The sequence below is a fragment of the Papio anubis genome, chromosome 8, assembly GCF_008728515.1.
Source record: "Papio anubis isolate 15944 chromosome 8, Panubis1.0, whole genome shotgun sequence".
NCBI lineage: Eukaryota > Metazoa > Chordata > Mammalia > Primates > Cercopithecidae > Papio > Papio anubis.
The window spans coordinates 56,237,950-56,251,530 of NC_044983.1; the positions used below are offsets into that span (position 1 = coordinate 56,237,950).

Here is a 13,581-nt window from a genome sequence, read left to right on the forward strand (position 1 = left end):
AAATCAATCAATCAATGAAACAGAAAAGAAAGTTCAGAAATTGACTGTCACTTGTTATTTGACAAAGGTGTCAATACAAAGCAGAAGGAGTTTTCAATGAATGGAACTGGAGCAACTGAATATCTATATGAGAAATAAATGAGCCTTTGATGCCTACCTGCCATTACACACAAAAATTAAACTGAGATGGATCATAGACCTAAAGTTGAATGGTAAAACTCTAAAGTTTCCAGAACAAAGCATAGGAGACTATCTACACAACTGTGGGGGAGACAAAGATAACTTAGGACACAAAGGCATTGCCATATAAGCAAAAACTGTACATTGGATTTCATCAAAATTAAAAATCTCTCATCAAAAGACACCATTAAGAAAATGTAATGGCAAGCCACATAGATTGTTATGGACTGAATGTTTGCGTCCCTCCAAATTTATATGTCGAAGGCTCAACCTCTAATGTGATGGTTGGTTTGGAGCTGGGGCCTTTGAGAAGTAATTAAGTTTAGATGAGATCATGAGGGTCGTGCCCTGATAATGGGATTAGTACTCTTAGAAGAAGAGGAAGAGTAGGCACAGTGGTTTGCTCTTATAATCACAGCTACTTGACAAGCTGACACGGAGGATCACTTGAGGCCAAAAATTTGAGACCAGCTTGGGCAACTGAGCAAGACCCCATCTCTAAAGAAATATAAACAATTACCTAGGTGTGGGGGCACACAGCTGTAGTCCCAGCTACTCAGGAATTTGAGGCAGAGGATCACCTGAGCCCAGGAGGTTGATCATGCCACTGCACTCCAGCCTGGGTGACAGAGTGAGACCCTATCTCTTAAAAAAAATAATAAAATAAATTTTAAAAAGGAAGAGATATAAGAGCTCTCTCTCTCTCTCTCTCTCTCTCTCTCCCCCCCCTCCCCTCCCCCCTCCAAGTACAGACACAAAGAAAAGGCCATGTGAGCATACAATGAGAAGGTAGCTGTCTATATACCTGGAAATAGGCCTATACCAGGAGCTGAATCTTCTGGCACCTTGATCTTAGACTTCTCAGCCCCCAGCCCAGGCTATGGTTTCTTGTTATAGCAACCTGAGCTAAGACAGGGCAAAATTATTTGTAATATAAATATCTAAAAATGAACTCATATTCAGCATATATAAAGAACTCCTTCAAATCAATGAAAAGAAACCAACAAATCAATAAAATAATGTGCAGAAGTCTAGGCCACACACTGGCTATATATATATACATACACACACATACACACACACACACACACACACATATATATATGAATGGCCAGGAAGCATCAGAAAAGGTGTTCAATAAACTTGATAAACAGGGAAATGCCCATTAAGGCCACTAAAAGATACCAGTCAGTATACACTCACCAGAAAGGCTGAAATGTAAAAGATTGATAATGCCAAGGGTTGGCAAGAATGTGGAGGAACTGGGATTGTCACACATTGTTGATGGGACTGTAAAATACTTTAAACACTTTGGAAAATGGATAATTTCTAATAAAGTTAAATATCCACTGACCTATCTCCTGAGCTTATTGGGAAAGCTAAATGCAATAATGGTTCATACTGTAGTACATTTTCAATAAACATTTGTAATAGTAGTAGTACTGGTATCTTGTGCTTGTAAACACCTCCTCCAATGACTGCTGAAACTTAACTGACTGCCTGGTGTTGCTGTTTAACCATGTCATGACGAATACTGATAGGTTGTACCTGCAGAGTGGGAAATGTGAGGTACTAAGTCAGTCTGAGCTTGGGAAGGCAATTAGGGAAACTGGAACATCTAAATAAATAGAACGGGTAATATGCCTAGAGTTAATCAGTCAATTCACATATAAACAGTACATGTTCTTCTGTTCATCTTGATGCAGGTGTTTTGATGGATATCAAGCATTTAAATTGTGCATAACAGATACTTGCTCCCTAGGGAATGAAGCAAGGCTTGAAAATGGGATGAGGGAGTGAAAGCTAGTAATGTTTGCTTCATGTGTTAGTCAAGAAAAGAGTCACTGTCAAATTTTGATACATTCAGATGTTCCCCATTTAAAAATGTCTGCATCAAAATGTCCTGCTTCCATTTCTCCTCGCCTACTCTGTGAGGTATCCTAATAAGCACTTGTAGAGTCTACAAAGATGAGCAAGCTTTGTCCTTGCCACAAGGAGGCTTTAAAGTACAGCAAGAAAGGATGTACAGTAAGAAAGTAACCATGTGATTACTCCCCTCGAGAATGAATGAATGTGCAAAGGACCAACATCACATGTGTTACCAAAAGCTCCATCAGCTCAATAAATCCAGAGTTCACCAAAGACACATAAACTTTCCCAGGGCTTCTTTGAAGGGGAATGTCATACACATCTTGTCTTGTCTCGGAAATCCTTGAGGTCACCAACAAGGCTAAGATTTTAATTTTAAGGACTCTTTCAAAAGTTCCAGAGGCTTTAAGGGGTCCATGAATCCCCTGAAACTATATGGATAAGGTCATTTTTGAATCTTTATGTGCATTTTTCTAGAAAGAAGATCCACCACTTTCAGTAAGCTCTCATATGGCTCTGTAACTCAAAAAAGATTTCTCCCAAATTTGTTCTAATTGTAACTTGAGTTATCTATGACCTCCCATTACTCACTTGAGAGTTTCTTATCACTTCAATCACAAAAATTGTTATCACAAAGGTGAGCAAAAGGCACTAATCAGCTAATTTGATTCTGTTTCTTGCAGGCTATGGCTTCAATGTTCTTAGAAGTCTCAGTACTTCCACGTGGTTCTGATGGGTCACTTTGAAATTGAGCTAGAAATATAAAATTAAATTAACTTTACTCCTAATTAAGCATCTTAACAGTCATAATTAGATTTCACTTTATTTTGTAAATGACCTAAGCCATTTATTAACCATATGTCTTGATCTATTTACTTAAACTCTGTGCCTCAATTTCCTCATCTACAAAATGAGAATAATAGTAAAATTTACCACAGAGTCATAATGATCAAATGGGTTAATATTTGCCAAACACTTAGACTAGTACCTCATACAAAGTAAATGACATAGAAGTGATAAATGAACACCTTTGGCTTTATCGTCAAAGCCTATGGATTTACCCCTGTCTGTATTGTGGAATATGTGCAGCTGAAGTTCTTGACAAAACTCTCGGTGACTCATTTCTTATAAAAAGCTTAGATGTGAGATTTAGTGTTCAAGGAAGCTTATCTAAAGCATGAAGAGTCCATCCATTTTTAAGATATTCTAACTTCTGTCTCTGAGTCAAAATAAGTCTGCCCTGAGACTTACAGTTCATCATATTGTCTTGGCACTTAATAGAATTGCTTTTGGTGAGTTGTGCTGGTCCCATGCTCCTGCCTTGCCTAGGAAGACCCTTCAAGAAGCTGTTATTCTCCCTGCGCATTTGTCAGGCATATCAATGGGATGTTGTTCACTCTAGAAGACACTGTTGGTACCCTACCCACAACCCTTTACCAGGCTAATGCACCCACCACTTCTACCCATCCATAGCATCCATGCACATCAGCTAGTAACAGCTCAAATCTGAACTCTTCTTCAGAAAACTGCTCTCAACTATCAGGAGTCTTGTCACCTGGAGATGTCTGGAAAATTATATACCAGACCCCACTCCAGGGTATAAAGGTACAAAAGCTCAGGCTTCTTGCCTCAAGACAGGACAACTTCATGGTGCCTTTCAGACTTCAGAGGCGTCCTCATGAGACCAGGTTGCCGTCAGCCGAAATCACATCTTTGCTGGGATTCTTCCTCTGCCTCATCCTGCTTTCCTCAGTTCCTTCCAGCTTTCTCCTGAGAACTCTCTCTCAATTATTTGTGCAAGAAACCCTATTTTAGACTTCACTTCCAGGAACCTAAGACATCCATTATATCATATAGGAATATGATATGCTAAGCATGAGGGTGGGGTTTTTTTCTCCCAGGCTTCAGTTCCAAAACACATTGTGTTCCTTAGTCTCTCATTCCCCTTCCCTCCTTTCTCTTCCCTTCCTCATCCACCTCTTTCTCTTCCTCATCTCCCCTTGCCTCCTATTCCTCCTCCTTCCCTCTCCTCCTTTCTCCTTACCTCCTCTCCTCCTCTCTTCTTGCTCCTCTCTCCTTCCCCCACCTCCTCCTCCTCCCTTCCTCTCTCCTCCTCGTCTTTTCTTTATTTCCCCTTGCCTTCTATTCCTCCTCCTCCTTGTCGTCTCCTCCTTCCTCCCCTTCTCTCTCCTCTCCTCCTCTTCACCTTCTCTCTATTCCTGCTTTCTCCTCCTCTTTCTCTTCCTCCTTCCCTCCTCCCTTCTTTGCCTCCTTATCCACTCCTCCTCTCTTCCTCCTCCTTTCTCCTCCTCCCCTCCTCCCCTTCTGCACCTCCTCTTCTTCCTTCTCACCTCCTCATCCCCTCTTCCTGCTCCTCCTCCCTTTCCTCCCCGTCTCTCCTCATCTTTGAAAAAGAAAGAAAGAAAAAAAGATTGTGCTCTTCCAAAGTAAGTTATTCATTTTTATCTTAGCCCTAGGACTCTTTTAACTGAAGGTGCTTCCCTCTTTACTTTGATTGCCATGAATCTCACAACCAAATTTTCAACCCATTTCTGTGGTATTTCTGAGTAGCAACTTCACCCTTAGCTTTATTCTATGTTTTACCTTTTTTTCCTCTTTCCCAAAACCAATCAATCAATATATGTTTTGTACTAGGTGGAATAAAACAGACTTTATTAACATAAATAAGCTTTAAAAGGAGTCATGATGGCTGGGCACAGTGGCTCATGCCTATAATCCCAGAACTTTGGGAGGCTGAGGAAACAGGATCACTTGAGCTCCAGAGATCATGGCTGCAGTAAGCTGTAATTGTGTCACTGCCCTCCAACCTGGGTGATGGAGTGAACCCTGTTCCCCCCAAATTGTAAAAATTAAAAAAAAGTCAAGATTCACTTTCCTAATTCTTATTTTGCAGTCTGTATTGAACATCATTTTTTGAGGTCTGCCCAGTTCTCAATCCCCTTCTTCCAGGTATAGCACTCCCAACTGTCCTTTGGGAATTACAATATCTGAATTCAGTTCATGTGGTTCAGGTGTGCTGACTCCATTCTCTTACTTCAGGAGAAGGGCTGACCTGGACCACACAGAATCAGAGAATCATAGTCCCCTGTTACTAAATGAGTTTGAGACAGGAAGGGATAGAGTACAACTAAAGCCGTGAAGTTCAATTCTGAGACTTCGATTGGATTAATGAGGAGAAAACATCTTTCCTTCCCCTGAACCACTTCATAGGATTGCTGAGAATATAAAATAATCTTGAAGTGAAGTGATTATGAGCCATTCATCTCATCCCTACAAGGGTGAGGCTGCCTGAGATGGAGCCAATGCTGAGAAAAGCAGAGATGAGGGATGCAGAGAGACTATGTGGTCATCACCTCAGTTGAGCTCTCCCTTTTTCAGTTACCTCCTTCTTTTCCTAAATCTAATTTGAGTTTGATTTCTGTTCCTTGCAACCAAGATTCCTGACTAATAATGAAGGCACAAAAATATAAGGTTATTTTAACAGTGAATATCTATAAGGGGCTGGGCGCAGTGGCTTATGCATGTGATCACAACACTCTGGGAGGCCAGTGCAGGAGAATCACTTGAACCCAGGAGTTCCAGTCCAGATTGGGCAACATGGTGAAACTGTGTCTCTACAAAAAATTTTGTAAAAATTAGCCGGGCATGGTGGTACGTGTCTGTGGTCTCAGCTACTTGGAAGGCTGAGGTGGGAGGATCGCTTGAGCCTAGGAGGTCAAGGTTGCAGTGAGCCATGATTACACCATTGCACTCCAGCCTGGGTGAAAGAGCAAGACCCTGCCTCAAAATAAAAAAAAAATCTGTAAGAGACAATAGTTTTTTTGTGTGTAACTTGTTCTAACATCCAGAAAACCCAGGGATAAAAAAAATGTTTAAACCTAAGCTTTAATGCTACATACACATTTCTCTTCCTTGTTACACAAATTTGAGAGGCTGTACTACACATCTTGAAAAAATAGAATTTTTTTACAGCAGTCCAGTTAGAATTGATTTTATAGCATTTAAACTTTAACAACAGTTTTCTAAGAATGACCTTGGGGCCAGGAGCAGTGGCTCATGCCTGTAATCCCAGCACTTTGGAAGGCCGAGTCAGGTAGATCACTTGAGGTCAGGAGTTTGAGACCAACCTGGCCAAAACGATGACACCCGATCTCTGAGAAAAATATTTAAAATATTTTTAAAAAATTACCCAGGTGTGGTGCCATGTACCTGTAATCCCAGCTACTTGGGAGGCTGAAGCAAGAGAATCCCCTGAACCTGGGAGGCAGAAGTTGCAATGAGCTGAGATCATGCCACTGCACTCTAGCCTGGGCAACAGAGCAAGACTCTGTCTCAAAAAAAAAAAAAAGAAAAAAAAAGGAAAGAGTGACCTTGGGCAGAGTAGAGAATGGAGTTGAGAATTTAAACTAATTGGCAAAAAGGAAGGGCAAATCTTGGCAAAGATAGTCGCATGTGAAGGAGGACACTGAGACTGTACTAAGCTCAGTTTTCAAGAAGGATAACTTCTTGGCATTTTACTATCATGTTACCCATCTTCATAGTTGTTTGAATGGTACAACAAGCTATGAAATTTATATATTCTCTATTCTCTGCTGTTTAGGGAAGAACTCTCTCAAACCATGTTTTTCCTCTGCTTTCAAAGCACAATAATCATCAACGCAGAAGAAGATTTCTGTAACTACATGAGTGAGGAGTTTTTCCCACAACCAAGCAGTGGATATCAGCTGGGTGTCCCCCAATTCAATTCCTGGGGGTAGTGTCAGATCCCACAGGTTTAGGGCTCGGTTCTCGAGACTGCACCAAGAAGTGTCTCTGGAACTTCTGATCAACCCACTTCAAGTTGGGGGTCCCAGGACCCCCTCTTTGGGTTCTATTAATTTGCTGGAGCAGCTCACAGAACTCAGGGCAACACATTTACCAGTTTATTACAAAGGATACAGATGAAAAGATGCATAGAGTGAGGTATGGGGAAAGGGGTGCAGAGCTTCCATGCCCTCCCTAGACATACCACCCTCCAGGGACCTCCATGAGATCCACCATGGAGACACTTGCTGAACTCAGTCCTGCTGCGTTTTATGGAAGCTTCATGATGTCAGCATCCCTTCCCCCAGGTCATGGGGGTGTGGAGTCTTATGACCCACAATCAGATAGGAAGGGAATGATTAGAATCTTGCCTGGTAGCAGGTGAAAAGGAGGCAGGGAGAAGGTTGGAGAGATCCTGTTTCCTTAGGCCTAACACACCCATAAAGAAAGACTGAAATGGCCAGCCTTGGTGGCTCACTGCTATAATCCCAGCACTTTTGGATGTTGAGGCTGGAGGATCGCCTGGAGACCAGCCTGGATGATATAGCAAGACGTCGTCTCTTGAAAATATTTTATTTATTTATTTTTACTTATTTGTTTTGTGATGGGGTGTCACTCTGTCACCCAGGCTAGAGTGCAGTGGCATGATTCAGACAAACTGCAGTTTCAACTTCCCAGGCTCAAGTGTTCCTCCCACCTCAGCTTCCTGAGTAGCTGGGACTACAGGCATGAGGCACCATGCCTGGCAAATTTTTGTATTCTTTATAGAGATGCGGTTTTGCCAAGTTGCCCAGGCTGATCTTGAACTCCTGGGCTCAAATGATCCATCCACCTCACTTCCCAAAGTGCTAAGATTACAGGTGTGAACCACTGCGCCCTGCTGCTTTCTTCCGTCTTTAGTCTCAGGCAGGCTTTTCTTGAACCACCCAGCAGCTCCAGGCTCACCTCCTCCAGCATGGTGTGAACACATGAGTCGTCTTCCACACTGAAAGCAAAGTCCTGGAAATGAGTCGCATTAGGCCACCTTGGCTCTCATGTCCATTCCAGAGTCAATCACTGTGGCCAGAGAAAATGGATAGGTGCTCTACACAGAGCCCTGGGCGACATGCCCATCCCTGGAGCTTGGAGTAAAATCAACCCACCTGGAGTACACGCATGGGAAGGGCAGTAGTTGAGTCCCTAAAGAACACATGGGTTCTGTTACCAGAAGAAGGGAGTAATTGCTGGGCAGGTAAAGCCACACATGTCATTTCTTCACTGGTGTACATTTTTCCTGATTGATATCTAAATCACTGGACTGACAGACTGCTTGGCTCCATTCAGCAGTGCTACTCTCTCATGTATGAGGGAAGAGCTTGGTGCTTGGGGGCTGTTGTAAGTGGGTTGTTTGGATGTTTATTAGCAAGTGTCTTAGAGATCATGGAAGCAGGATGAAGCAAAGGGAAAAGTCAGGCTGCAATGCCCTCCCACTGGCAGCCTCAGCTAACGCCCACCACCACAACCACGGGAGTGCTAGAGCTACGGTAGACCTTCAAAGCAGTCCCAAGTTGGAGCAAGAGAGGAGGCCTTTATACCCTGGGGTCCATTAGTCAGATGTGCACCTTGTTAGGATGGGAGCACCATCCCGGGCAACACGGCTTTCCTCAGCTGAGGTTGCTCTGAAGGGACTGACAGCAGAGGGCTGCCGAAGTCAGCACTCCTGGGGTGTGGGGGTAACCAATCCTGGTTCCTAAAGGAGACTGAAGCTGCACATCAGAGACCAGCACAGGGACACACAGTAATGGTGAGGTGACAAAGCTTTGGCCAGGTCCCCAAAAGGTAGCAACCACACCACCTTAAATAGTGATTTTATAAATGTCAGCACTTAATTGGTAAGAATGATTAGTTAAAATTATAAAGTTGTCTTTATTTTTATTTTTAATTATATTTTAAATACATAGAGACAAGGTCTCACTATGTTGCCCAGTCTGGTCTCAAACTCCTGGGCTCAAGGAATTCTCCTGCTTTGGCCTCCCAAAGTGGTGGGATGACAGGCATGAGCTACTGTGCCCAGCCTAAAATTACAAAACTAACTTGAGGAAGGTTTTGTACTTTCTGCCGCAAGTGCCACATCTGCTGGCTAGGGCTCTGCCTAAGGGCAAATTTTGTGATTGGATCCTGTGAGAATTCTGAGTCAGTCATGAATGGCAACAGGTATCTGGAACCAGGATACCAATTTCAAGGAGATAAAGATCAGTCGGGAGTGTCAGCAAACTGGAGGTATTTGTGATTTCCAAGACTGGAAGTAATAGCTGGCCCCATGGGCTTATGGATAACAACATGTCCTTCCAGCTGAATTGTCTCTCCCTTGATTAATAAGATGTTTAGGCAGAGAATGAGCTTAATCTTTCCCACCGCCATCTAATGCCCATAACTCAGCATATTTTATTATTTTAACCAAAAAATCAGGTATCCTCACAGCAAGGGGGTGTAGGTGGGAGGGCTGACTCCAAATCAGTGTTGGAACAACCACGGCAGGGTAAAAACAAGAACATCTTTCCTTCACCTTCCAGGCTTGTCATTACCCATGATTCACACACGTTGGCAGTGAAGGATCATTAAACACGAGAAAAGGACAGAACAAACAAACAAACAAAAAACCCGAGGCATTTGGTAAGAGACAGAGCTTAGAAGAAATGAACTTGTAGAAGTAGGAGGATAAACAACCTCACTGGGGCCGGGCGCGGTGGCTCAAGCCTGTAAATCCCAGCACTTTGGGAGGCCGAGATGGGTGGATCACGAGGTCAGGAGATAGAGACCATCTTGGCTAACACAGTGAAACCCCGTCTCTACTAAAAAATACAAAAAAAAAAACTAGCCGGGCGAGGTGGCGGGCGCCTGTAGTCCCAGCTACTCGGGAGGCTGAGGCAGGAGAATGGGGTAAACCTGGGAGGCGGAGCTTGCAGTGAGCTGAGATCCGGCCATTGCACTCCAGCCCGGGCGACAGAGCGAGACTGTCTCAAAAAAAAACAACCTCACTGGAAATTTAACACATTTGAAGCAGTGGTTGGTCAGAACCATTGCTAGGAAAAATATGCATCTAATTAACCAGTGAGACATATGGTAAATAATTTTTAAGACTTTCAAAGCTCATGCTTTAATCTCTAACTGATAAGGAATTTGGGAATGGATTGCACATTGGAGGTGAAAAATGATTCGCCAGATGACTCACACATCTGAGAACCTGCAGCAATATTTAGGATGTAGTTCTGCTTAGGACAGAAACCAATCTGAGAGGTTTTTTGTTTTTTTTTTTCTTGAGACAGAGTCTCGCTCTGTCGCCTAGGCTGGAGTGCAGTGGCACTGTCTTGGCTCACCGCAACCTCTGCCTCCTGGATTCAAGCGATTCTCCTGCCTCAGTCTCCTGAATAGCTGGGATTACAGGTGCGCACCACCACAGCTGGCTAGTTTTTGTATTTTTAGTAGAGAGGGGGTTTTGCCATGTTGTCCAGGCTGGTCTTGAACTCCTGACCTCAGGTGATCCACCCACCTCGGCCTCCCAAAATCCTGGTATTACAGGCGTGAGCCACTGCGCCAGGCCACTGAGAGGTTTTTGTCTGTGGATTGGATTGGCTGGCTGAACTTTTTCTTCTTCTTTTTTTTTTTTTTTTTTTGACAGTGTCTTGCTACATCACCCAGGCTGAAGTACAATGGCCTGATCACTGCTCACTGCAGCCTTAACCTCCTGGGCTTAAGCAATCCTCTCATGAGTGGCTGAGACTACAGGAGCACACCACCAGGCCTTGCTAATTTTTAAATTATTTGTAGAAATAAGGTCTCACTATGGTCCCCAGGGTGGTCTCGAACCCCTAAGCTCAAGTGATCCACCTGCTTTGGCCCCCCAAAGTGCTGAGATTATAGGCATGAGCCACCATGCCTGATGAATTTTTTTTTAATTAGAAAAATCCAAGGACATATTTTTTCAAGTTGTTATACATTTTCTTATTGTACATGACTGTGTACATAAATTTGTTCAGTCAACTCAAATATTCATATCGATGTAAAATCATCGATATCAATCTTAGAGTATATGCTATAGAATCATCAGAGTTCAGGAGAAATAGAGAAGACTATGTGGTTTAGAGGAGTTTAGAGCCAGACACTCCTGGGTTCATTTTACACTTCTGTCACTTACTAGTTGTATGGCTTTGGCAAATTTCCTTATCTTGCTGAGTTGGTTATTCATCTGTAAGATGGATATATAAAAATATCTATCACATAGTGGCACTGCCTGAGGTAATGCAGGCAAAATGATTAGACCAGTGCCCAGAAAACACAGTCCACTAAAACAGTGACTGCTGCTCCTGTTGTGCTTTTGCCACCATCATCACTGGGATGGTTGTTATGAAATATCTAAGCCTGAACTATAAGACCCCTGGAAGAAAAGAGGATATTCTGACCTATGCTTCAAGAAGTAGGCTAATCTTTCAAGAAAATTATGCCACCAAAGAATGAACACAAAGATTAGTTGAGAATCCTGCCTTTTGTTTTCACTTGTTCTCCTCCAGTGGTTGGGTGAAAGCAAGCTTGAATGCAAGGTTTTTTCTTTTCTTTTCTTTTCTTTTCTTTTTTTTTTTTTTTTTGAGACAAGGTCTCATTCTGTCACCCAGGCTGGAGTGTAGAGGCACAATCACAGCTCACTGCAGCCTCAATCTCCCAGGCTCAAGTGATTCTCCCACCTCAACCTCCCAAGTAGCTGGGACTATAGGCATACACCACCATGCCTCGTTAATTTTTAAATATTTTTGTAGAAATGGGTCTCACTATGTTTCCCAGGCAGGTCTCAAACTCCTGGACTCAAGTGATCTTCCTGACTCAGCCTCCCAAAATGCTGGGAGGTGGGAGCCACTATGCCCAGCTGCAAGTTTCTTCTTAAACAGCAGATTTACCTGAAGGCCTAGAATGGATTCAGGAAACCCAAGAGCTACCTAGGGTTTCTGGATAATTATCAATGCTGGGGCAGCCTCATTACCATGCACCATGTGTGAAGGCACAAGGCAATCCTTTGCCTCCCCAGGTATGTGAGAGGCAAAGGGAAGTTCCTTCTCAGTCCTATACAAATTCCCAGATTGTGCAGTTTAGAAGCTAATGTCAGTTCCACCATCACAGGATGCTGCTCCCTGACTTTTTTTCCCCCCCTGAGACAGGGTCTCATTCTGTCACCCAGGCTGGAGTGCAGTGGTGCAATCAGGCTCACTGTAGCCTCCACCTCCCAGGCTGAAGCAATCCTCCTACTCAGCCTCCCAAATAGCTGAGACCACAGGTACATGCCACCATGCCCAGCTAATTTTTAAATTGTTTTGTAGAGATGGGGTCTCACTATGTTGTCCAAACTGGTCTTGAACTCCTGGGCTCAAGTGATCCTCCGGACTCAACCTCCCAAAGTGCTGGGATTGTTAGGTAGCTAGGCAGAGATGAGCAGGACATGAGAGCCCCCCAGTCCCCGGGTATACCAGGCGACCACCAGGTGATGTTCAGGCAGTTGTTAAACTGCCGCTCTGAAATAATAATTAGTTGCAGCTGGTGCCAGGGAAGGACGGTCTCCCAATAGTTAGAAACACCTGAAGCTGGTGATCAGCAGCTTCCCAATAAGATCTCAGGTGCTGGGCAAGTGGGCTCAAGCATACGTGCCAAGAAGCAAAATGGAGGAGTCTAACTGGTATATGATGTTCTTCTAGAAACATTTGACTGTAAGGGGAAAATGCCACAAATGAACATGCACACAACTTCAGTAAACACACTGAACATGTGGCCCCTCTCAAGTGCTGGCAGGCCACTGCACATGCAGACAGCTCGCCCCAAGGAAAAATCAAGGGAGGAGAGACACAAAGCCCCAGAACCATGCCCATACCAATGTTTACAACCCCAAGTCAAAGGTCCAGACAAGGCACTTGGATCTCTCAAGTTGCCCACTTGGCCCTCTTCCAAGAGTACTTTACTTCCTTTTGTTCCTGCTCTAAAACTTTTTATAACACTTTCACTCCTGCTCTAAAGCTTGACTCAGTCTCTCCCTCTGCCTTATGTCCCTTGGTTGAATTCTTTCCTCCTAGGAGGCAAGAATCAAGTTGCTGCAGACCCATAGAGATTTGCCACTGCTAACAGGATTACAGGCGTGAGCCACTGTGTTCAGCCTCCCTGACTTCTGTTTATACAGTTTCTGCTTTCATTCTCTCCAGATCAGTAGCAAGATGTGTATTACTTTTGCAGCATGAATTACTCTTAGCCTCAGCTCTTTTAAGAGTCCAAACCTTTTGACATCAACACAACATGGATTACTGTCATAAGATGAATATTGATAACACATAATTTTTAGAGACCCACACGACAGTCACAATACATTCTGCCCACATAACAGTCACAAATTCTGTCACTTGCTCATGTTTTTACCAGCTTCTTTCCAGTGAATCCCAAGGCTACCTATAGAGCAAGTAAATTAATAAGTAGTAGGTTTATCTAGGAGTGGACTTGTGTAATTGAATTCCTAGAACAATGCTGTTTCTACAATAATTAATTCATTTGCTTATTCATTAGGCACAAATATATATCTGTATTGAGTCAGACTCTGCTGTATACTCAGCATATAAAAGTGAAAAATTAATTCCCAGTCTAATCAGGAATTATTTGCTATTTATTTAGATGCCACACATGTAAATAAATAAGTGCAATAAA

The 13,581-nt window shown here is 43.2% G+C and overlaps 1 long non-coding RNA gene across 2 annotated transcripts in view; it reads right to left on the reverse strand.

The window, feature by feature from the left end:
* The window catches only part of LOC110743951, a 64,233-nt gene that overhangs the window by 12,793 nt on the left and 37,859 nt on the right, over positions 1-13,581 (reverse strand). The window contains exon 3 of one of the 2 annotated variants that reach the window (XR_002523820.2): positions 2,641-2,802. The exons of the other annotated variant lie outside the window; for it this stretch is intronic. This is a non-coding gene — a long non-coding RNA (uncharacterized LOC110743951). The remainder of the gene's footprint in view (positions 1-2,640; positions 2,803-13,581) is intronic. 2 annotated transcript variants of the gene reach the window in all.